A 23,940-nucleotide genomic window follows, 5' to 3' on the forward strand; every position below is an offset into this window, starting at 1 on the left:
AGAGCTGAGAAAGAAAAGGTAGAGCTGAACAAAGTAATTTCTTAACGTAGAAATGTGATGCCTGCCTGAATTTCAGGCGCATGCAAATGTATGGGAGCCCTTGGCTCTGATCCTGCAAAGGCATTCCCTGAAACCAGCCCGGTCCCCAAGGCTGCCCATGGCTTGCAGATCTGTTCCTCGACATTTTCTCTAGGATCCAGAACTGCAGAAGTTAGTCCTGTGCATAAATGCCAGCAAAGTGAGTACTGCAGACTACCAAGCCAAGGAATAGTACAGTTGTAGATGTAACAAGACGGTGGTTAGTTCTAAACTTGAGTGAAAACCAAGTCAAGAGCATGAGCAAAAGAAAAGTACCAAAGTTTATAGGTTTGTAAAATAGAAGCTGAACATTGTGCCTAGGAAAACCAGCTGGAGAATAAGGAAATACAGGCAGCCTAGTTATTGTGATCTCCATGGAACTCCGTCTCAGGGAACTAAGGTGGGCAGAGGTCACCAGGCTGCAAAATAGAAAATTTCATAAAACTTCCAGTGCCTCGCTGGGAGGGAGGACAGGCCGGAGGGAGGAACCGCCTGGTGCAGGGACAGGGCAGGAGACAGAAAGCTGCCCGCGCGGGCTGGGAGATGGGGCCGTTTTCTCGCCTTTTCCCTAGCCAGGGGAGGCTGATCCGGTCCGGGTTTTGCAGGCGCCCCTCCCTTGCCTGCCTTCCCTGCCTGCCTGGAGACCGAGTCCGCTCCGTGCCCGCTCCCTCACCGCTGCTCCCCCCTTCCCCTCCTGGGCGGGCCGGGGCAGGCGGCGGCGTGATCCAGGCCGGGTTTTGCGCGCCGCCCGCCCTCCTGTTAGAAATAGGAAAATTCAATAATCAAAGCAAAGGGGAGCGCGAGGAGGAAAAATCCGGGATCAGGGCAAGTTTGATGGCGCATGCGCGCTGCAGCCTCCATCCCAAACACACACACATTTCCCTTGACTTGGAAAGTCACCCAAAGCAGCCCCAAGTGCAGGTAAGCCCGTCCGCTCCCGCCCGGCCCCGGCCCCGCCGCCGGCAGCCCCGGCTCAGCGGCGCCGGGGCCGGGGCGCTGCGCGGGCGGGCGGCCGGCGGCGCTGCCCGGCAGGTGGGCACCGCGCCGCGCTCCGCGCCCGGCTCCCGCGGGGCAGCGCTCAGCCTGCGCGGGCACCGGCCGGCGGCGGCCCCCCGCTCGGCGGGAGGCGGGCGGCGGCGGGGGGTGCCGCGGCGACGGGGCAGCGCCGTGCCCGCTCGGCGGCGGAGCCGGGGCTGCGGTGGCACCCGTCAATTCCCCGGACTTTGGCAGGAGCCCGGGCAGGGAACGGGGGAACACGTGTTCCCGCTCCGCGCCGGGCGCAGGTAACCGCGGCCCCGCCGCGCCGCGCCGCCCGGGGGTCCCGGCGCGGCCGAGCGCAGGCACCGGGGCGGCGCGGCGCGGGGAGGGGGGGGACGGCGGCAGCAAAGTTGGGCGAGCGGCGGCGGGAGCGCTCGGCGGGCAGGGCCGGGTGCCGGCGGGGCGAGCCGTGCCGGGGAACTTTCTGAAAAGTGGCCGGGCCGGGCCCGCCGGTGCTTCACCCGGCGCCCGCGGCGGGACAGTCGCAGCCCCCCGGCAGGGACGGGGTGGGCAGGGGCCGCGGCGGCTGGGAGCGCGGCTCGGGGCAGCCGGTGCCCGGCCCCCCGGGCGAAGCAGCAGGTTATTTTTACCCGGTGGCATTTGCAGAATGCGCAGCTGATTTGCCATCCGGAGCCAGGAAGTGTCCCCCCCCACCGCCTCCTTCCCCTTCTCGCCCCCTTTCCCCCTTTCCCCCGTGCGCGGCGGGGCAGCGGCGGGCGGGGGGGGGCGGGTGGCCGGGGCGGTGGCGGGCGGGGGGCGCGGGCCGGGGCTCCCGAGGGAGCCGCTGCCCGCGTCGGAGGCTCGGGCGACGAGGAACGGGGAACAGGTGTCCGAGCCGTCACTCAGAGCCGGGCCGGCGGGGGGGGGGGGGGCGGCGGGGCGCGGACGGAGGCAGCGAGGAGCGGTGCCGAGTCGGCACCCTGGGCGCCGCCGGGCGTGGAGCGCCGGTCCCGGCAGAGCGGCGGCCCGGGGGCAGCGGGGCGCGGAGGGGGAGCGGGGCTCGGCGGCGGGCCGGGGCGGCGAGCGAGCTGTCAAGAGGCTCGGGCTGGCGCGGCCGGTCGCCTCGGTGCCGGCGCCGGGGCCGCCCGGCTGCGCGGCGGGCAACTTCTTCGGCAAACTTTTAGGGGTGGGTTGCGGCTGGAGGCTGCTCTGAATCACGGCGGTTTCGATCGATCGGCCCGAGCCCTCCTGCCCTTTGGGGCTGGAAAGGTGAAACTTTTCAGGAGCTGCACGTCCACCTTCTGTGTGCCCCCTCCTGTCCGCGCTGCACTGCACAGCGGGTCCTCGCCGCCGGCTCTCTGGAAGAGTAGCTGTCTCTCCCAAAACTTCATTGATGAATTTATTTCCTCTATTGATTTGCTGACTCTTAGCCTGGAATAATTTCCTGCAAAGGTTTTGGACTTCTCGTTTCCAGAAGTCCTGCCTGTTTCCCACCTACCCTTTATCTTTGTGTGGCTGCCACCTTGTTAGCTACCCTAAAGGTGGTTTGGAAGAGTTTATGGGGGAATATTGTTGAACTTCAGTAATCAAGTTTCCAGATCTTATGCCTCCTGTTTAATTTATTAGACTAGTTATTTATTCTGTTGATGATAATCTGTTGCTGGTTTCTATGGAGATGTTAAACTGATCTCTTTCAGAAATCAAACTCCATATGCACTAAAACGTTTAAAGGAGCAGCGTCCCCTTTTGTTTTCAGACTTTGTACCTTTTCAGTGCTTTTATTGGGCTCCTGTATATTTTATATATTAAAGCCTGAAGTTGAAGCTTTGTGCAAGACAGAGCTTATTATGGCTAACAGAAAGTCAGGGCTTTGATCCTTTTTTTGCATCATCATTTAAAACAGATCATTTTTCCCCCTCATCACAGAAGATAGCAGAACCCTTTCAAGATCAAAGAGTCCAGCTAAAAACTATTGTTTAAAAAAAAAAACAGAAAAAGAGCCAGTTAAATTAGGGGGATGTTTCCTTAATCTGCTTGTTTTGTTCTAAAGATTATTTTTTTTTAGCAGTGAAAACAACAACAACAACAGAAACTTGTGGCAACTATATTGTTATTTTTATACCTCCCAAGTCTTTTTAATGTTAAAATAAGTTCAAAGTCAAATATCTCTAAAGATAAAGTGCTTGTTAGGGTGTTTTTATTACTTGGTTTCTAAATGTGGAAGGTCAGAATCCAGAAAGCTACCGCATTAGAGAAGGTTTTAATAGTCTTTGTCTCATCTTAATGAGACAGCAATCTAAAAAACATTTTCCCCGCAACATTTATAAATTATTTCAAAGAACTCTCTCTGCATATAACTCAGTTTTCTTTATTTCTTAACTTATCCATTGCATCATTACATGTGATTCAGTGCAATATCACTTTATAAAAAGTAATTGAGGTGAGAGAGGAAAATTTGCTTTTACGCTTAAAATTTGAGAACTCATGGTACGCTGCTGTGTTGATCAGGCTGACGCATAGTGCACACCAATTGTGGGGTTTTTGCTCATCTTCTGGAGAAAAGTTAAAAGGTTTGCAAAGAAAATAGTACCAGCACAATGCATGTTGAACACAGTAAAAACCTTCCTTGTTGTACTTTCTCTTACTGTACCTTCAAAATGTTTCCACTCCCTAGAGCAGAGACGTTTGTCCTCTCTATGTGCTTCTATACTAATCTTAAAAATAAAAGAATAATCCTAGAGGAAATAGTGCATGGAACTCTTATAACTCATATATGTTTGTGTGTGTATGTGTCTATACATTTATATTTCACAGATACATATACACATACATGTATATGGAAAACACATAGGTTTATGATCTGTCCATACTAGACTTCATCTTTTTTCCTTGTTAATTTTTCTTCCCCCCCCCCTTAATTTTTGTGATTCATAGTGTGATGGATCATTTAAATTTTTTTTGGTAAATATTCTGTTTATTTGTTTGATTTGAATTGCAAACAGAATTGACTCTTGACAAGTAAAAAGAGGAGGGGGGAAAAAAGGAAACACTATGGCTTTAAACTCAGGAGTTTGCATATTCTCCTTGTATCTTTCCCCTTTGCTAATTATTGTGTTGTTTTCAGAGCAAATATGTCATATCCATGGCGACCAGGCAGGTTTATTGTCTTTCAGAAGCAATAGCTCACATAAGTAATTAATGACTTCTTTTTTTTTTCCTCTGGCTTAGGTTAAACAGATCATTCAAGGAAAGTCATATCTCTCTCTTCCTCTCTCTCTTTTTTTTTTTAGCCCAGTGACATAAGAACATGAGTTAGAACAAGAAAATACTTTAACCAAGAAGTCAACAGCTTATTTTTCCTCATTTCTTTTTAAAAGCTCCAAGTGTCAGCTTTCCACACACATGACGTTGTCATTCTTGCAGTTTCAGAGCGAAGCCTTGGTACAGGGAAAAGCCACTGAAGGCTGGAGTTCAGTTGGTGGTTGTACAGCTGAGCAAAGTGTGTGCGTGTCTGTGTGTATATGTGTGGGGAGGTATTATTATTGCTTAAGGGTTTTGCTGTGTACTGGGAAAAATGTTTCCCTTGCTACCCCCCCCCCCATCTGTATTAAAATCAGTGCTAAAATAAAGGTGTGTTTTTGTATCTTGCAGATTGTAATTCAAACAGTTTCCAGGAAAGAATTAGTAATTCATTTTTATATACAGCATATATACACATACGCTTGAGCTCCACCCGAAACAATCAAGCTAGCTGGAAAAAAAAAACTTATTTCCTTTTCTTTTTAAGCCCAAGCAAACTTGCACAGTGACTTTCAAAAGCTTATTAAAAATAGTCCCCTCATTTTTGCAAGGAGTTTGCTGCAGGTATGAATCTTGTCCTTTCCCTTTCCAACTCTGTTTCTTCCTATTAAAGCTGAATGTGCTATCTGTCCAAGCCAGGGGCTGGTTATCCACTATGATTTACTGAGGTGGTGATTTTCAACCCCCTGCCCCCCCCCCCTTCCCCCAGCACCTTCACCCCTGTTTTGTTTTTGCTAATTTCATTTTCAGAAGGATTTACACACAGTCCAGCTATATAAATTCCTTGGGAGATAAAAGCGCCGCACACTTCCATAAACAAAAGCTTTTACTTGCATCCTGTCTTCCTTTTTTTCTTAAAGTAAAAAGGAAAAAACCCTAAAAACAAAACCCCAAGCCATCTGATTGAAGCAGGTATCATAAATGTATGCTGGTAATGATTCTGTATTCCACAATGCTGCTACTTTAACTTTTAAAATCTGTTTCCTTTCTGGTTTGTAACATTAATCAAAGAGCCGCTTCCTTCCAATTTTTCCACAGACTGGGGCTAATTAGAACCACTCGAATCATATTTTGTAAATTCCATGTGGATGTTACTTTAGGTTTCAAGATCGTGAATGCTTCAGGTTCAGTCTGGCTAGACACTCTTAGGGTTATTTTTATTAATGCTTCTGTCTCCCTAACCAGTTCACGGTTTCTGTCCATTTACCCCAAACAGATTTGTGGGTTCACAAATAGGTGTGTCAGAAATAGACATTACAAGTTAGGAAAAAGAAAAGATGAGAGGGAAAGGGATTTTGCAGTGTAGTTTCCGAAGAGCAACAGAGAACCCCCCAAGTAACGTGAAGCTGAGGATTCAACAGACTTGATAATTGAGCCCTTAACCTCCTGATGTCTGTATCAGAAAAACAGAGTCTAGCAGAGGGAGACAAAGAATAAAAGCAAATACTGTGTAGGAGGAAGCTGGGGAGATGACTGAAATATTGAAGTATAGTTCAGGATATGTATAGATCAGTATATTATGTTTCCTTAGGTTCAGTTTTTCCCTCTGGCGAAACGTAGCTGGTTTAAAGGTGGCTTTGGGAGAACCTCATGTTTCTAATGCAGCGGAGAGCCTGGTGTTTCAATGGTGTGAGCAGATGTAACTTGGGAGAGACTTCTCTTGGAATTGGTGTTTATGTTTCCCTGTTTCCTTTTGTTTTTGAAGGACTGATTAGTGGTGGTTGTTTGTTTTTTGGTTTTTTTGGGGGGGGGGGTTTTGGTTGGTTTTTTTTTTTTTTAATCTTCATGGGAAGTTAAATAGCTAGAAGTTGGGAGTTTTCAGGTTGTAATTATTAGGTTGTGCTGAAGGGGTTTGAATCAAACCACTCTGAGCACCCGGCAAGGCGACTGCTTCCATGCTCAGCTACAGTATTTCTCTTCTCTGTATTTGTGTACCTAAATAGGGCATCCAAGAATTAGGGGGCAGTGGGATCACAAGAAGGATCTTAAAGTTAACTTGCTTTTGGTATATAAGACTGCAGCTTCAAAGAAAAGCAAGAGTGCATCGTAAATTTTGCTAAAATTAATCAACCGTTTAAGAGCTCCACATTAACGAGGTTTTCCAGGCAAGCAGCTTTCTTCTCCTCTTCTTCCTCTTTCTCATTCAAAGTCCAAGAGGGTTGGGGTGGAGGGGGGAGAATATGAGTAAGAAGAGGAAAGGGTGGAATTTGAGTAGAAATAGTAAAAACAAAAAAGGCTGGATTTGTAGAATAGAAATCCTCATGTGTCCTTGATCCATATTGTCAGGGTTTTTTTTTTTTTTTTTTTGGTCGGATTTGTCCTGTGTGCCTTTGACGGAAAAGGCACGTAGAGAGAGAGAGAGAGAGAGCGCGACAGAGGGGGAGAGAGAGAGACGTGTCACTGCTTTGGAGCTCATTATCATTCTTAATAAGTCTTAAGGAATAAAGAGGAGCATTGAGTGTAAATGCTGGGTAATCCTAACACTCCTCAAGGTGAGAGGAGTCTCGAGGACACAGAGAAAGAGAGTGAGGAGGAGGGGGCTACTGCGGGGGCAGGAGAGGAGACGTGGATGAAAGTGGCTTTTTAGGGAGCAGGCATGGTTGACTGGGCCTTGTGGCTCTGGGGTACTTTGGTTTTGTCCTGCAGGCCTGTGCTGGTGAAAGTTGTCTCCAAGTTTGCGTACCAGCAACGGTAAGCAACCCAGCTGGACCTTGGGGCTGACACATTGGCCTCTAACGGCGAGGTTCGCTGACAGGCTTCGGTTTGAGGAACAAGTCTGCTGTCCTCTCTTCTTCAGCCTGTGCTAAAGGGTCTCAGTCCCCAAGGGGGAGCGGTGCCCCAGGGCAGGGTGTGAAGCCGGGAGCTTTGCCCTGCCTCTGGTTTGGCGCCTGCTTCCTCTGCTCGGGGTGAGACCTCGCTCACTTCTCAACCTATGCACCCAGTTCTTAGCTCCTTTCCGTTTCTGTCTTACTGGATGTCACAGCTCCTCTTTGCCCGAATTTCCTAAAGCATCTGCCTCCCCGCACCTTTCCTTGCAAGGGAGGACGCACCCCTGCGCGGCTCGGACACTAGGTGGCTTAAAGTACAGGCACGGCTCCGTAAGGCAGCTGCCGTAGACGTTCATTCACTCTTTCTGGTGGGCTCCTTTATTCAAACTTCAGGCTGACAGCAAAACGTGGAGATGTCTTTGAATCCGTTGTGGATTCAGATATCGCACGACCTCCTTGGCAGTGTGTTCACAGTCACGTTGGAGGATTTGAGCCTGTGTGGCAGTAACGAGGAGGACACCAGTGAAGGGAATTCAGGGGCAGGGCTGAGCTGCTTGCGCTGATGATAAGGAGTCAGGAACCTGCCTGTGTTGCTGGGTCCTTCCTTCTCCAGGCAGATTTCACCATATCCATTTTAAAGGGTGTGCGTGTTCTTTTGGAAAGAAACATTTCAGGGTTGGCAGAGCCCTTCTTACTATGCTGATGTGTGGTGGGAGATGCTTTGCCTTCAGTGATGCCCACTGGCCCTTCTTCCTGGTCTCTTATCTCAAGCCCAGTTGCAGGCAGAAGGGACTGCTGGAATTGGGAATTTGCCTACAACATCCAAAGCCTGAGGAAAGGGGGGGTGAATTTTCTCTTTTTTTCACTCCTGCAGTCTGTGTTGCCTCTTTGGTTCAGCCCATAGCTTCTGGCTGGGGTATGAGCTTTGCCTTTCTTTGTTTAAATGACTCCACATACCTTGAAGCAGGTGGGAAGGAGTTGTCAATGTTGAGTTTTGATCACTTGGCAGGAAAAGCCAAATACAATGAGGTGGAAGTGAAACTCTTGCTAAATGCTGGTTTTTCTGGGTCCAGATGCTTGGCTTCAAGGTTAAGCGTTACATTGGTGATATTATTAGGTATTAAGTTATTAGCAATGGAACTGCGGGGCTTGCCTGTACTTGGCAGAGAACCACTAAGAAACTGTATTAGGGCCGTGTTCATCCTGGTTTCTCCAGTAGTGCCCTTCCAGCATGCCTCAACCCTGAGCTGCAGGGAGCAGTAGAAAACACAAATGCAATTTTTGTGCTTCATCTGTCTTTTGAACTCTTTCCTGAGACAGCTAATGAGTTGTAGCAAGGAGGCATGGGCTCTTGTACTGAGGGATCTGCCTGCAACCCTTCATGCTTGCTCTGTCCAATGGCTGTTGATGAGGTGTCAGCTAATACCTTTCACGCGTGATTGAGCTGGTCTAGAATAGGACCGGGAGGTACAAGAGTCTGTATTCCCGGGATGAGCTCTAGAGCCGTCCAGCTGCAGAGGCCTTGTGTGTAATAAGCGCTGTAGGAAAAGGGTCTGTGTTTGCAAAACTGTCAGTTGTTTGGGGCATTTGGCTCCTTGCCCGCCATGGCATGTTGGGGTAGTTTTCTCTCCAGAAGGTATCCTATTTTTGGTTTTCTGCCAGCAGTGATGCTGTTTTGAAACAGAATAGGTTGCTTCCAAATTCCGAGCCACAGGGCTTGTCATTTCAATGACAATACAAGAAGTCACCTCAGAGTTGGTCTCTGAGGCTGGTCCTGAACCTTCTGCATGCAAAGTCAACTGGCAAGGCTGGTCCCAGTGCTGGGAGGGCAACACAGCATCATGTGTACCAGCATCCATCAGGCTTGGGAAGGAAGGAGGTAGATGAACTCTACAGATTCTTCAGGGGCTTTTTAGTTTTGGATACTATTCTTTGGAAGGACGGTGTCAACTAGAAAGCTTAGAAAGAGAATACGTACATCCTCTTGATGGGAAAGGACTATTTGAAATGGCAAAAGGGGTCTTATTTCAGTTACGTAATAAAATGCTTTGTGTAATGTTGCTCAGGAGAGGCCTGTGGTAGTTCTTGTGGAACAAGTGTTAAGTGTGACCCTAGCACAAGTTTGCCCAGTGTGCTGGGGAGAGAAGTTCACTGGCCAATGTTTCCTGAAAGTACAAAATAGTCTGGTTCTGGTCCTGGCTTTGGCTTGAAGGTAGGGATGGCAGTTGGCTCTCACCTGTAAGCCAGTTCTTTTCTTTCCTGGTTTTGCTTCTGCTTCCAATGGTAAAGGGAGTATGACTCCCAGCCCTATGCCTTTCCCAATGTGGCTAGGTAGGCCTTCTAAATAACATGACATGAATGTAGTTGGCATAAATGCAAACTGAGCTGTGTGGTCACAGCTATGGCTTCGAGGTATCTCCCTCCTGCCCTGCTCAGCCCATCCCCATGCCAGTGAGAGCGAGGGCTCCACAGAATCATGCTTGTCTGCTTGTTGCATGATGAGGCTGGCAAAGCAGCTCCGAGGCTGGCAAACAACTCCCAGCCTGGCTGCCTCCCTATGGTGGCTGTGTCTGCAGAACATCCTCTCTGTAGGGCTGCTGGTGACGAGCCCCTCCCTCCACCAGTGCCTCAGGCCGGCCCAGCTTTATACCAGGGGAGCAGTGTCCTTTCACATTGGTGAGCCAGCAAAATCTCTCCCAGGGGTTATTGTAACCTCTCAGCAGCGATTTGCAAACAGGCATTCGGAGATAAAGTCTTGGTGCCGAGCTAAGGGCCAGTAGGGCAGATATGAAATGCGGCAGGTTTATGAAAGGGAAGGTGTATGAAATGCAGCCTGCATCTCCCATTTCACTGCACTATGCCAAAACACACAGTTTCTTATTTCAGTCACTGTGATCTTTCAAGGAGGTTAATTTCCATGACGAACTCCGGGCCACGTGCTTGGAGGATTTATCTAATTAGACTGACACTTTTCTTTTTTAAAAAAGAAAATTAAGCTGCACCTTGGAGGACTTAAGTATTTTAAACTGTGGGAGCGGCAGCAGGCAGTGTGATCCCTGCTCACAAAGCAGGGAGAGAGGAAATCTCCCCTTTTTCAGTCTCCTGTTCAAGACTTCACCAAAGGTCCCCATTTACTTAATTTTCTTACATGGTGGCTGGATGCTAAAGAGTGTTTTATCCTGCTTGAGTCCCTAAAGCCTCAGCTGCCTCTTTAACTTGTGTAAACTATTGATGTTCTGGGCTGTTACGTATTTGGGATGGAGTGGAGGGTAAAGGGGAGACCTGTTAACGCTTGTTAGCCATGTCCTAGAAAAATTGCATCCTCGCAGGGCAGTGAATGGAGTGCCTGCAACTGTGTAATGACTGAGGTAGGTATATGTCCCTCTCATCATGCTTGAGCACCTCATGCTCATGAATGTGTGTACCGTTGAAGCTGGTGTGACTGTCCTTGTCTTGTCTGTGGTCACAGAGAAAAGTGAGCCCTGGGAGAGCCCCCTAGCCCTTCGTCCAGTCTTGCTGCAGTTGGATCATGTTTGGGTTTCCTGCTGAAAATGCCTTTCAGACAAGAACTGGAACCATGCTGTAATAAAAATAGAGGATTTTCAGTTGAGGCTGTCACATGCAGGCAAGCCCTGTACTTTCCTCAGACTGGATAGCTCTCACAATTGCAGGCACAGTGAATGATGCTGAATTTGTTCCCATCAGAGGGCTCCTGGAGTCCTGCTTTACACTCACTGCCTGCTGCCTGCCCGTTACTTGGCAGACTCCTTGTATTGCTGTTTGTGAATCCAGGTTCAGATCACTTTAGGTCTGATATTGCTGCAGCTGTTTATCCTTGCAAAGGAGATAGAAGGAAGGTCTTTGCAGGGCACTGTATTTGCTGCATTAAACTCAGACAACTCAGACCACATTTTCTTGCAGCCTAGGCTGGAACAGAGTAGCATTTGTGGGGTCTGGTACAAATGCAGAGGAAAGTGTCCATGCATAAGGGGCCAGCATGAGAGTCGCCTTGCTAACTCTGGTGGTAATACATTGATCCCCTTGGAGCTGTTCACGTTGCGAGACTCTGCACAGAGTGAGAAAAATACGGTAGCCTTGTCCAAGGAGATGGTCACTGTGTGTGCTGCAGTGCCCAGCTGATATGCTGAGGAATCCATGGTGGATCAAACTTGAGATTTAATTTCTGTTTGTTTTTGGTGAAGAAAGGAACAAAAAATAGATGTTTCCTTTCACACACACACACACACTGCAAAAGAAAAAGAGAAAGAAAAATAATAAAATCTACCAGGCGCTCAGAGGTCTAACCAATAAGAGCGCTGTCGGCTGGGGAGCGATCGTTCTGGCTTGGTCAGCCATCCCTAACAAGTTACGGGTTGTATAAACTCCCAGCTTACAGCTGTAAATTTACTCAATTTTGAATACAGCCACAAGCTGGCTCAGCAGGATCTGAAACAGTCTGCTCCAGTAGTTGCGGTATGCTTGAAATTCACAACTCCTGGGGGCCCCAGCTTCGGACATATGTAACTGTGGAGGGCCAGATCCTGGACCACACCACACATAGCCCTACTGTGCCCTAAATTGAAAGGGATCTCAGCAATATATGCTGCTGTGTTAATTTATCCTTTCTTAGCTTTTAGCTTCTCTGCCTTGGGTGAATGCCTCTTGATCTCCATAGCAGCAGGGTCCACTGCCCCTGTGCCTGTTCCTGTCCCTCACCTAAGACAGGAGCTTGGCCAGGGGAGTCTCCCTTGCAGAAAGTTTCAAAATGCCGCCTGTTGCAGCAGTGAGTGCTGTCTCTGCTGTATTGTGTGGCAGATGGGCAGGATTTGGCCCGTATGCAGTCTGGGGCCCTTTCCTGCAGTGTATACTCAGCCCTGCGCTGAGGTGGAGTCAGTGGGTGTTTGCTGGAGTGACTGAGAGCAAAAGCGTAGTTCTGACTTCAGTGTTCGTTGCAGCAGAAGGGACCAATCTCTCTGAACACCTGTAATGTTGCAATGTGTGATACTCCTAGAAGGTTGAACTTTCGGCTTGTCGGCAATGAACCCTGCTGCAAATAGGAGCGTGTTAGTTGCATTGAAAGGGAATTTACCCCGAGTACGCTGTTAAATTTTGATCACCTCTTATGTGTTCAGAAATTGGACAATTAACAGCACCTAGGTGGAGACAGTCTAGGGGAAGAGGGGCATACCTGCCAGATCCTGATCCCAGCTCTCCTCTTACTGCTGGCTACATTTCATCATGTTTCTGATGGGGAAGCATTTTGTCCAAGACAAATCCTTTTATCTTGGAATGAGGCATCAAGTACTGCCATATTACTGTCATTGACACCATAGCCTTCAGCCAAACTGATGTGGTACTTTCTGTTTGCTGGAATGGACTTGGAAGGTAGAGATGGCTTGAGAGATGGCTAACCCCAGACCTCCTCAACATGCACCTGGCAGCCTCTGCCCTGGGCTGCTATCCAGCTCTTGGAATCAGCTCATGACCATCTTCACTGGAGCGGGCAGGTTGCCTGGTTCAGGCTCCTCCAGGTATGAGAATGGTGAGGGCAGAGGTTATGGGGATAATATGGCTCCAAACATGCTGAGCGTTCACTCCTGAATTCAACTTCCTACAAATAAAAGAAAATGAGTGGATGCAAATGAAAGGTTTGTGAGAGGTTTCCTCTCTTGTCTTCCTCTTCTGCCCCGTGGAATTGTGCTGGCTCTGGCTGCCAAAGGGTTAAGGTGACTCATGCCCCTCTCACCAGATCTGCTGGCAGGAACGCTTCATCCCAGCCTCTAATTGGTGGTGTTTGCTCTGCACTTTCTCGCTCTGGTTTTGATGAAAACATTTAACCAGGAGCTTAGTGTGCAGAGGCTCCCAGCTGACAGCCGCTGCACTGTCTTTACCAAGTTGTCCTTGCTGTGTAAATTTAGCAGCTGGGCTTAGGGGTGGCAGGGGAGGACAGACATACACAGTATCACAGCCGTGGACCCCTTGGTTTCAGTCCTCAGGAGGCTCTGACCTACAGTAATCTTTAGGGTCCAGGCCCATATTTGCTGTAGTCCGCAGGTGCCTTTCTGTACCTGGACAGCCAGCAGCATTGGAAGCCAGTTCAGAGCCTTGAGGCTAGGCTGCAGAGGTGGGAAGAGTGGCCCTGATAGGTTCTGCAGGGCCTGGTCTTACCTGAGCAGGGGGACAGCTCAGTAGGGCTTGGGAGATCTGTTCTCAGACCCTCCAGCTGTGATCTTGGGGGATTCTTTCCCAGAGAACAGGCTCCGACAGGCCCTGTGCTGCAGAGGAAAGGTGAAGCTACTGGTTCTGTTACGTGGAGATGACCTACTCATTCCTTCCTATGCCATTTGGGAGCTTGTGCAGGATTTTCCCAACACAGTCTTTCATTGCAGCTGTTTCAAGTAATAACGTGTTCGTCTATAGGCTCTTCTAATGGGCTTCACTCTAAGAAGTCTCAGCTGATTTTAATTTTTGCCATGCAAGCGGCAGAGAAGTTACCACGTCCTTACGGAGACAGTCTTGAGAGCGGGCATGTCCAAGCTCCTCAGTTCCTACGTCACAGAACCCTTAGGCAGCAGCAGAACTGAAACAGCCCCTGGGGGAGATGCCAGTTTATCTGTGTTGCTACTGGAAAACACATTTAAATTTTTGCCCAAACAGGAGATTGTGACATGCAAGAAATTCATCTGAGCCCGTTGGGGCTGCCACTGCTCTGATATTTCTTTACTTTTCTTTCCTTATCTCTTGGTGATCTACCCTATGAACAGCAAAACAAATCCAGATGGGAAAATTTATAAACCAGAAAATCTGGATTCCCCATTCCTGGAAAAGCATGATTCCTTGTTCTCAGCCGCCTCCGTGTGTCATGGGGTCTGCCATGAAAAGATGCCAGAACTGTTGAAAGAGGCCAGGCCTACGTCTACATTAGAGAAACTTAGCAGCAGCATAACACGCTGTGTGAGTGCGGGTTCCAAAAGGAGATGTGCTGTACTGAGGGAAGCAAGATTTGGCCTAGGTAGGATTGATTGACAAAGACATTTGTCCTCTTTAGATGCATTTGAGGACCGTGCTGCGTATCATTTGGCTGAACCAATTATGCCTATTGAGAGAAGTTTTCTGCCTGTTCCCTGACCCTGAGTATTGGAAGTCTGGAACCAAATACATGTGTCTCATTAAAAACGAAAAGACGGGCCAGGCCCTTGCTCTGCACAACATACTGTCTGTTATCAGCCCGGAGAAAGGGGAGCAAACAGGTGTAGGATAACAGTGCAACTGAGAGAGACCAAAGTGCATCATAAAATAAACAAACAGCCAGTGCTCCAGCTCCCCCAAATGCACCATTGACTTGCAGGGTCTACAGTGTGCTTTTGAAAGTGCTCTGAGCAAGTGCCCGCTCGGGGCACCACTTAATTTGCAGCCAGAAATGGGTTGATGATTATCTGCACTGTGGTAGTGCCTGGAAGCCCCCTGCCCATCTGGTCATGCTCAGCACTGCGAGAGCAGTGTGAGCTCCCTGCCTCAAAATGCTTAGAGCTGGGGGAAGGAGGCTGCTTATAGGGCTGAGCAGCTGTGGGTCTGACTTGTGTTATGAAATCGAAGAAAGTAGGCCTGGGTGCAGAACCAAAGAAGGCATCTTAGCCTTCCCTTGTCGTAAGTAGGGATCATAACTGTCTTTACTACGACCTTCACTGGGAGGAGCCCATCCAGCCTCTTCTGTCTTAACAGTCTTTCCTCCTGAGATTTCTTAGGTCAAGATCTTTGTACCAGGACTATATGTGATTTCCTTGCACTTTTTCTTACTGTGAGAATCTTCCATTGCTGCTTGTGCTTTAGGGCTGGCAAAGCTCACAGTGGTGCTGCTGGCATTTTCATTGCATTTTGTGAAGCAGCAGCTTGGCTTACTTTATCCCATCAGCAGCCAGCGCTTTAGTGTCTTGGAGTGACTCAGCCACTGGAATTATGCTTACCCAACAATACCTTTTGTCCTTTGCCCAAAAATTCTGGCCAAGAAAAAGGGAAAAAGGAGGAGGGAGAAAAGAAAGAAAAGACAAAATTCTGCATTTAGTTGTCCTTTCAGCACAGGTGGTGCCAGTTGGTTTTTGCTTTATTTGTACAGGGTGGGGAGAAGAGAAAAAGAAAACAAGGTGGAACTCGGACAAGGCCCAGGAAATGTTTGAGCCTGACAACAATTTTCCTTTGTTCAGGGGAGCGGGGGAAAGAGAACAGAAAAAAGGGGCAGAAGACCAGCTGAAACCAACCTCAGCCCTGTGCTCTTGGGCAGGTTTCTTCTTCCTATTCTTTATTGTTTGGGTTTTTTTGTTTTGCTCAGGTGTCTTGTGATAATTTTGTTTACGCTAAGGCCTTTGTATGCTCCTTTCTAGAAGGTGGATAGATGAAAGGCTTTCTGTGACACATTTGTTATTTGGATTGGCAGGATTTACCATTTATTCTAGGGGTATCCTATAGACTAATGCTTTGCATGATCCTTCCCGTCAAGCTGTGAAGATCAAGATGGCTAGAGGGGGAGGGTGAAGGACCATACTATTCTGGAGGAGAGACAGATGCGTGGTTTAGGGCATGGGCATGCAAGTAATGGATTAAAGTGCAGAAACCAGAGGGATTTGTTGATGAAAAAAGAGGACCTTGAAGGCAACTGTCAGGGACACTGCCCTAGGGAGTCCCGAGTGCCACCAGCTGCTAGGACATAGGTCTCCCTGTCACAGGAAAACTCTGACCAGGAGGTTCTTGTTGGCACAAAATCTGTTGACTGAATCACCTGCAATGTTCTTCTTTTAAAGTTGAGTTGTGGGATAGCTGCCCAAGGGGCACTAGAAATTGGAGTGTGCTACATGGGACAAAATGCATTCTGGTGGGGTTGGATTTCAGCAGGGTCATTACAGCCAGTTCACTGGTGCTTACTCTAGGTATGATCAAGGCCGCGCAGCACGCCAGGGCTGTCTGGAAGTTGGTGAGAGCAGTTAAAAGTGTTTTCCCATCCAAATGTGTGGTGATGGCTGTCTCAATCAGGCACTCACATGCAGTCCATGTGTTGTATGTTCAGTACAATTGGGCTGGGATTGGGCAGCGCTGAAGTGATCTGTTACTCTCAGGAGATGCTCTTCCTTTGGGTGCTGGCTGGTGCGTTCCCAAATTGCCCTTTACTTCTCCTTAGCCGTTGACTCTGTTCAGTGTTGTAGTGGTCCTGTAATGTCGGAATGGCTGGGTAGTGAGCAGATTGGGATGAAATGGGATGAAAGGCTGTTGAGTCTTTTCTTGGCTAGGTTAGAAAGATATTACACAGTGCTTAAATAATCTCCATTATTTCATTTGGGTATCACAAAGTGTTGTATCAAAATCAATGAACAAAGTTGTGGGTATCACCTGTAAGGCAGGCGCTGGCCATGCTCTCCAAAGAAAGGTTAAATGGTTTTACTTGGTTTGTAAGAGGGAAGGTGTCCAACATTCAGTATGTGAAAAGGAAGAAAAAAGAGCAGAGAATCAAAGTCACTGCATGGAGCTGGACCAGTGCGGCACTTCACTGCAGTATCTTATCGAAGGCTTGCTGTTCTTCCAGTAATGGCCAAAATCACTGACATGCCTCGTATATTAAAGTAAAGCATCCAAAGATGCTGCCAGTTACACCTTTTCCCTGATACTGGGGAATCGGATTCCCTGTATTGCATTTACTGGGATTTGTATCCTTAGCATCCTTTCTTTTCAGGTTCTCTGAGTTTCACTGGACAGTCCTGGAGCTGCTTTTTTCCTGAATGTACTGCTGAGCCTGTGGATCTGGGACCCCTCGGTTGCAGGACAGGATCCCAGTTAAATAGGTCCAGAGCAGAGCAGAGTTCAGTGAATCCCAGGCAAAAGGTGGAATACTTCCACTACAAAATACACTATTCCAGATTTACACTGGGAGCCGCTGCATTCAGTCTTCGGTCCTCAGTCTTTGCCTTAGTATTTGTATCTGTACAATGGAGATAATAAAACTTGCCTGCAACACAGCTTGTAGCTGAAAATTAAGGAACGGTTTTCAGAGCCAGATGGAAGGCAGCTATGGAACATGGGCTGTATTTTTGCTGCTAGTCTATTTGTCTGGAGTTTAGGAATTAAGGCCTGAGTGAAACTAACAGAGAAAGGTGAATGCACTTGCTGCTGAGGCTCTCTGGAGATGCTCTGGGGAAACTTGCCCAGGGATCTCGAGGGAAGAGGCTGGCACTGGGGTGCTGGCACAGGAGCGGTGGTGGCAAGCGAGTGGCTTTCCTGCCGTCCATTCCAAATGCAGGAATGACTGTGGCGAACGGTTTCAAAGCCACCACTATGGAGATTAAGGGGATGAGAATGTAAATCTCAAGTAAAAAGGTAATTGAATGTAATAGCAAACACTGCTCGGTCTATGTTAATTTTAGCTCTTCCCCTGGATACAAGGCGCTGTATTAGTGTTTTATTACCATTTTGTTTGCACTAATAAAATAGTAAAATTTATTTCAAGGAAGTTGAAGGATGGTTTTACAATGCAAATTTGAAGAAATTGGACTTTTCATTTACGCCACTGCTATTTTAAACCCTGAAGGGTGTAAATTAGCCTCCTGTGCATGGGTGAAATCCACTGCTTCCACAAGCAGGGGGAGGATTTGATGTGGGGGAGAAGAGAACAAAACCAAATCATCTGAATATTTCAGAGAGACAGAGATATCTGATGAGGAGAGAGAAAAAACTGACTGCCTGGGCCCACTGAGAGGAAGAGCTGAAGCGGTGTGGGGAGAGCTGTTTGACAAGCAGGTTTCTGCTGATGACCCTCTTCAGCTGTTGTGAGCATCAAGAAGGGGCAGAACAGGCCAGCAGATGTGCCAGTAGGCACAGTGCACTGTGCCCCATGCTGGCTATACAGCTCCTGCTGGTAAAGGAGGTGCCAGTAGTTGGGGCTCAGCTGATTAACAGATGTTGTCGGTGACAGAGAGTTCCTAGAAGTGTGAAAGCCTTGAGCAGGTCTTGCTTTCTGGCCCAGGGGACCCCCACTTTTCATGTTGCCTATGCTTCTCTCTTTCCCTTGCTTTGCTGTCTTCATCATCTTGCTGTAGCCTGGCCCATCCGGCAGCCAGGCATGGCCTGCCTCTGATTCACCACTGAGTCATGGTGCTGCCAGCAGAGGTGCCTCCAGCCCAAGAGGCTGGTTCAGCGACCTCCTCCTTCACTCAGGACTCCTCTTTGGCATGAAATGGAAAGGGATGGGCAGATTATCTGGTCCCTTTCACCTTCGTAAAGTTGTTTATAACAGTGCTGTACTCATCACACTGTTTTGCCACTGCTTGGCCTTGACATAAATGATGCTGTAAAGGCCAAGCTACACAGAATCGCGTCCAGAAAGCCATGTTTGGTTCCAAAGGTCCTGTGCTGAGTTGGCGGCATGCCTCTTGGTGGCAGGTGTTGCAGGGTGTAGAAGCATCCAAAGCTTAGTTTCTGCAGCAGGTCTGAAAATCTCACAGGGTAACTTGGAGAGGGCTTCGTTCTCCTTGTGCAAATGGAGGTGTGGAACAGGAGTCATAGCATCACTTTTTTCAAATTCCAGAAGTCCCATTCTGCTGCTGGGGAAGCCTTTTGAGTTACTGTTTTTGAATCGTGCTTACCTTGTAAACACCTTGGTCTTCAAGCAAAACTGGCATGAAGGGAGCCATGCTGTCTCCTGTATAGGAGAATTAGATGATTAGATGATCTTGCTCCACCTTATAGGATGGGTTGCTTTTTTTAGAGCAAGTCTATGTATTACATACCTCCCCAATCCACATCAGGTTTTTGTACAATGACCGAGGTATTGATTTGAGTGTGAAGTCCTCAGGGAACCCTTTTCCTTCTGATATCCAGTGGACTAATGGGCACCTGAAACATTGTTTGATCCTAGGCAGTTTCTGTCCACAAGTATTAACAATTTTGCTGCCAGCCCAGTCACACTGCTGTGGGCTGCTCTTTCTGTGGGATGTAATTTTTAATGTACTCATTTGGTGTCTGGCCTACTGGTCTAGCTATTGTCCTGCATTCTTGGCCAAGTGGTACAGAGTGAGCTGCAGAGGAAAAACCAGCTCCGGTGATCTGATTTTACGGAGAGGTAGATCTCCCAGCTCTCCTTTGGGTTATGAATATTGTCTATTCATTTTATCCTCAAGAGGCCTTTCAGGACAGAAACCACTGTTTACCCCACGCGAAGGCAGGATGGAGCTTCGGCTTGTTACTATTTATGGTACGGATAGTAGCAAATCCACCGGGAAGGTTGAGGCCAGGCTCCAGATCCTGTGGTCTCACTGCTGTGTAACCTCTCCTAGTGTCTGGGTGTTAAAGAAAGCCTTCAAAAGTTTTCAAACCCTCTTGCAGGTTCAACAAAGCCACTAGACCATGGGTGGTATCAGGCAGCCTTCTTAAACTCCCTGCCCTTCTCCTTTGGTGCATGTAGAGGCTGAGCCAAGACTGAGGGCGTTACCAAAGAAAGCAAAGACTTATTTTTGGCATTGAAATGGTTTCCTATTCCAGGCGAGTCTGGGGAGCAGAGTGGTTGTGTACCCAAGGATTTAAGCAGTGCATTAAGCAGAGGGGTTACACTCCGGGTGGATTTCAATCAAAAACTATAATTACATCAAATAGCAAACGGAAATGGAAAAAGAGGATTACTAACTCGACCCTGAACGCTGTTGGCTGCTGAACCTGCTCCATTATTCACACCCCCTCTATTGCCTGAGGTGGGGTGCGTGTAGGCAGTAAGGCCCCCCCCCCCCCCCTTTTTCCATTTCCTTCATCCATCTGATGAAGTCAGAGTCCCTGTGTTGGTATCAGTGCTTGGAGGAAGGCTGGAATTTGCATGACTTGGATTTGGGACTTTGCAGGGCAGGTTTGATCTCCCTGTGCAACTCTTCCTGGCTCCAGGCTCAGCTAAGGCAGCCGTGGGAACCCCCAGGCCCACAAGCTTTCTCTCTTTTTCTGTTTCGTTATCAGGCTAGTGTTTTGGACTCATCACTGTTCATCCTCAAGGAAACTGGAAAGCTCTGACTGCAAACAGGAGATGCTTTCTAACCATTTAAAACTCTTCTCGAGCTAGTAGATCTGTTCTGCAGCTGGGTTTGGTCTCTGAAAGAGACTGTTTTCCTTGGTACAGTTACCAGCCAGTCCTCCCCCAGCTGAAGACTTAGCACACACCTGCACCCAGAGTTTGGGGCTCCCAGTTTTGCTGTCTGGTTCAAGGTGGAATGTGACTTCTTTGCATTACTTCCGAGATACTTTGGTGATTCCAATTTACCACTTCTGTTGTCTGGCACTGCTGTACCTGTCACCTGCCTCCTGGTCTTTGTCTGCCTTGTTTCATTTGTCCTGCTCTCCTGGTCCCTCCTCATGTCTCCCCTCCTGTCATCGGCAGGTTGTGTCTCTACATGCCTGTCGCACACCTGAGGTTGGGAGGATGTGTAGTGAGCGCGCTGAGGTGGCTGGAAGTGTTTACCAGACAGGGAGGATAAGGTATTCAATCCCCCACTGCCTTCCCAAGCCTGCTTTCTCAGATGGTTTTCCAGATGTCTAATCCCAGATTTCATAGCCCAACCCAGCTCCTGTTTGATGGGATCTCTTCTCTGTTCAAGCTAAATGGGTGAGATGGCGTGCTGGAGCTAGGTCTTAATTTAAGCTACAGAAAAGTACTTACTGCTTGGTGCTTTGCTGTTAGAGCAATCTGCTACATCCTGATGAAATTTGTTGCCCCTTTTTCACTTGTGGCAGGTTTGGATCTGGGGTTAGCAATCTGGTTAGCATAGGAGAGAAACTCCAAGACATTCAGTGGTGTAGGGGAGGCCAGAGGTTCGTGCATGCTCTGGGAAGAAGCATGGGAAAAGGACAGTAGTCTTTCCATGAACTGGATACTGGCAAATCCATGCAGGGTGAGGCTGCCAGGTTCCAGCTGCTGAATCAGAAACATTTGAAAAGCCAGCATCTGTATGATTTTGCTGTGCTTAGCCTTGTGCCTGGCATTGTCTTGTGCTAAGGGATGGCATGGAGATGTGGTCAGAGCAGCAGGCTGGGATGCCTCATCCTCTGGTGACTCATTTTGATTCTCGCTTGGGCTGTCTTTCTCATTTGTCTTAAAAACTAGGAGCTACCCTGTAGTTTTCTTGCAGCCCTTCCTTGGGACGCTTTTGAGAATGAAAGGTCTGACTGCCTTCTCTTGTAAATTGGTGTTTATTCTAATGACTAAACAGGCTTACTTACGTTTCTTTCCTATAGGACAGGCCCCTAGATTTTGACCCAGCCTGAAAGTAGTTACATGGCACTGGCAGTTGTCTGCAGACAGTCACTAGAGATTGTAGGGCTTCACTTCTTTTATTATTTTATAATTTATGAGTGTCCCTGAACTGCTGTCCATAAGGCTAAGCTGGTTCCCTGCACAGGAGGAAATTTCACTCAGCAGTGGGGATCTGTCCCTTTGCCTTTGACCAAAGCTGCGTTCCCACCTCCCACTGACCAGCCTGTGCTGCTTCTCCTGCCGTTCAGAGGTGGCTGGCAGCATTTCCATGGCAGGGACCTTACCTTATCATGAAACACTTGGGAAGGAAAGGTGCTTTGTAACTGTAACATAATATTTTCTTACAGACAAAATCTTTGATTTTGTAATACAATACAGTGAACTGTAAAAAAACCCAAAAAACAAACTAGCCAAATGTAGGTTTCACCAAAAAGCATTTGAATATATTAAGGAAACAGCCTTAGTTAAAAATCGAAATCCCTTTTGGCAGGTAGGGGAAAGAATAATGTTACTGATTAGACCAAACTTTTCTTTATTACACAAACAGGGAAAAAAAATCTTAAAGACTAAAATATAACCAAAATACTTTTCCAATTTATTTATTTTCTTGTGCATTTTACTGACTTTAATTATAAATTTATTTCAGGCTCCCTCTGCAATATCTACAGTCCAGATACAATGGTTTATGGTGCTAGTTCAAGAAAACCAAAGCCTTAAACAAACTGGTTGTCACTGTCCAAAAGACCCACAGTGGGAAAAATAAATGATGACAAATAAATTACATCAAACATTCTAAATTTTATCTTGATTTCAGATTTGGTTTTGTTACACATTGTAGAAAATACAAAAATCCAAACATTAGGAGAAAAACCATAGGAGACAGGAAGGCTGGAGTTGTCTTACTTTGGCATGAGCCTGAATTTACTTCTTCTCACTGTGCTAAGTCCTCTTTCTGCAGCTGTGAATGAACTGGAGCCAGTGGAACTGCTCGAGTGTTTGTGCACACGTGTGTGTGTCTTTTCTCGTCCAGGGCCTTAGTGGTTTTCATGGTCCAACTGTGACTTCTTTCTGCTTCTTTTTTGCCTTTCCTAACAATATTTTGGAAAGACAACCCCTTCCTGTTCTCTTGTCCTTGTGTAAGGCAGAGTTACCTTTCATCAAGGCACAATACGGTCTCTGGAGATGCAAAATAAAAGGTTTGGTTTTAAAGGAATATCATTTGCAGGTGTGGAAAAATATAAGCAGAGGATGAGGTTGAAAAAGAGGAGCAGAATGTCAAAGTTCAGGCACCTGTTTTGGAGAGGTGTTTAAGACTTGCAACTCCAGCTGAAGCCTTCCAAAGCTGCAGGTGCTTAGAAATTTGGAGGAAACGGGTCTCTGCTTTTTATAAGAGAAATATGCATGTGCATGAACATTTCTAGTTGCCATAAAACATATTCTGTTATTCCTGCCTGCACCAGCTCTCCTGTTACAGCACCAAAGGTCCCACTGGTTTTAAGGGCCCAGCTCAGAGAGCAAGGCACAGCGTCTCGGGGAGGAGGAAGGGTGTTAGGCTATAACCCCCTGAGAGCAGAAATGCTGCCAGGAGGCATCTCACCTCGGGGAAGTGATCTTCATGGGTTACTAGTTTTATCAGCAGTACATCCTTTTATACAGAGAGAAGGAAGAGGGGAGAGAAATTCCATCCGGCTCTGCTGATTCAGTGGAGTAAAGAGGTGGAATTCATTAGGAAAAAATTGTTTACGGCACAGCTTTAGTCAGAGGTTCTTCCATTTCAATGTCCTGCTTTTTTTATGATAGATTGAAAGACAAAGCAAGCACCAGGGCTGCTTGGTGTTTTTGTTTTTATTTTTTCATTAAAGTTTAATTGCATGACTTGTTATGTGATGTAACTTCTGGAAATGCCTGTTGTAGTTGCTTGCAAAATGATTTTTGATTTGTTATGTTTGAATCTTAGGTGCAGGAGTGTTTAACCTCAGAGAGGTATTCAGACATGCATATATAGAGAAAAGGTATATATATAGAGAGAGGATAGGTTTTGATTAATGAAAGAAAAGAACTGAAACTGCTGTGAGAGAAGAATCTCCTTTATTTGAAAGCTCTTCTGGTACATCACTAGGACAGAGACTAAAGGCCTTAAAATTAGTATAACTGTAATTTATATCCACCTTAAGGACACACTTTGCCTACTGATCAGTAATGGAGCCTTAAATATAAATGGATCCTCATCTTGCAAACACTCAAATGTTTTCTTTACTCACATGAGGTGTCAAAGGAAGGGTTTCTATAAGGAAAATAGGACATTTGCATAAGTACTCACAGCATCAAACAACAGAGAATTTGTATTGCATAAACAACAACAATCATGTTAAAATCATACTGCTTTAGTAGTTCAGAAAAAATGTAACAAAAACATTGAACCTGTAATAGATGTTGCTGTCTGTATTGGTATCGATTTCATAATTTGCGTTGTCTTAATCTTGGGTGGGTGAAGATTAAGAATCTCCATGTAGAGGTTTGTGTGTGCAATAAGCAGGTAACATCTTA

The 23,940-nt window shown here is 47.3% G+C and overlaps 1 protein-coding gene across 2 annotated transcripts in view; it reads left to right on the top strand.

Annotated features, from left to right (window-relative positions):
* The first annotated feature begins 789 nt into the window (after nucleotides 1-789).
* The window catches only part of CASZ1 (castor zinc finger 1), a 208,143-nt gene continuing 184,992 nt past the window's right edge, over nucleotides 790-23,940 (top strand). For both annotated transcript variants that reach the window (XM_027802274.2, XM_027802272.2), the window contains exon 1: nucleotides 790-999. The gene's annotated coding sequence lies outside the window, so the exon portion shown is untranslated. The remainder of the gene's footprint in view (nucleotides 1,000-23,940) is intronic.

Source organism: Falco cherrug, chromosome 3 (assembly GCF_023634085.1).
Source record: "Falco cherrug isolate bFalChe1 chromosome 3, bFalChe1.pri, whole genome shotgun sequence".
In the NCBI taxonomy this organism is placed as follows: Eukaryota; Metazoa; Chordata; class Aves; order Falconiformes; family Falconidae; genus Falco; species Falco cherrug.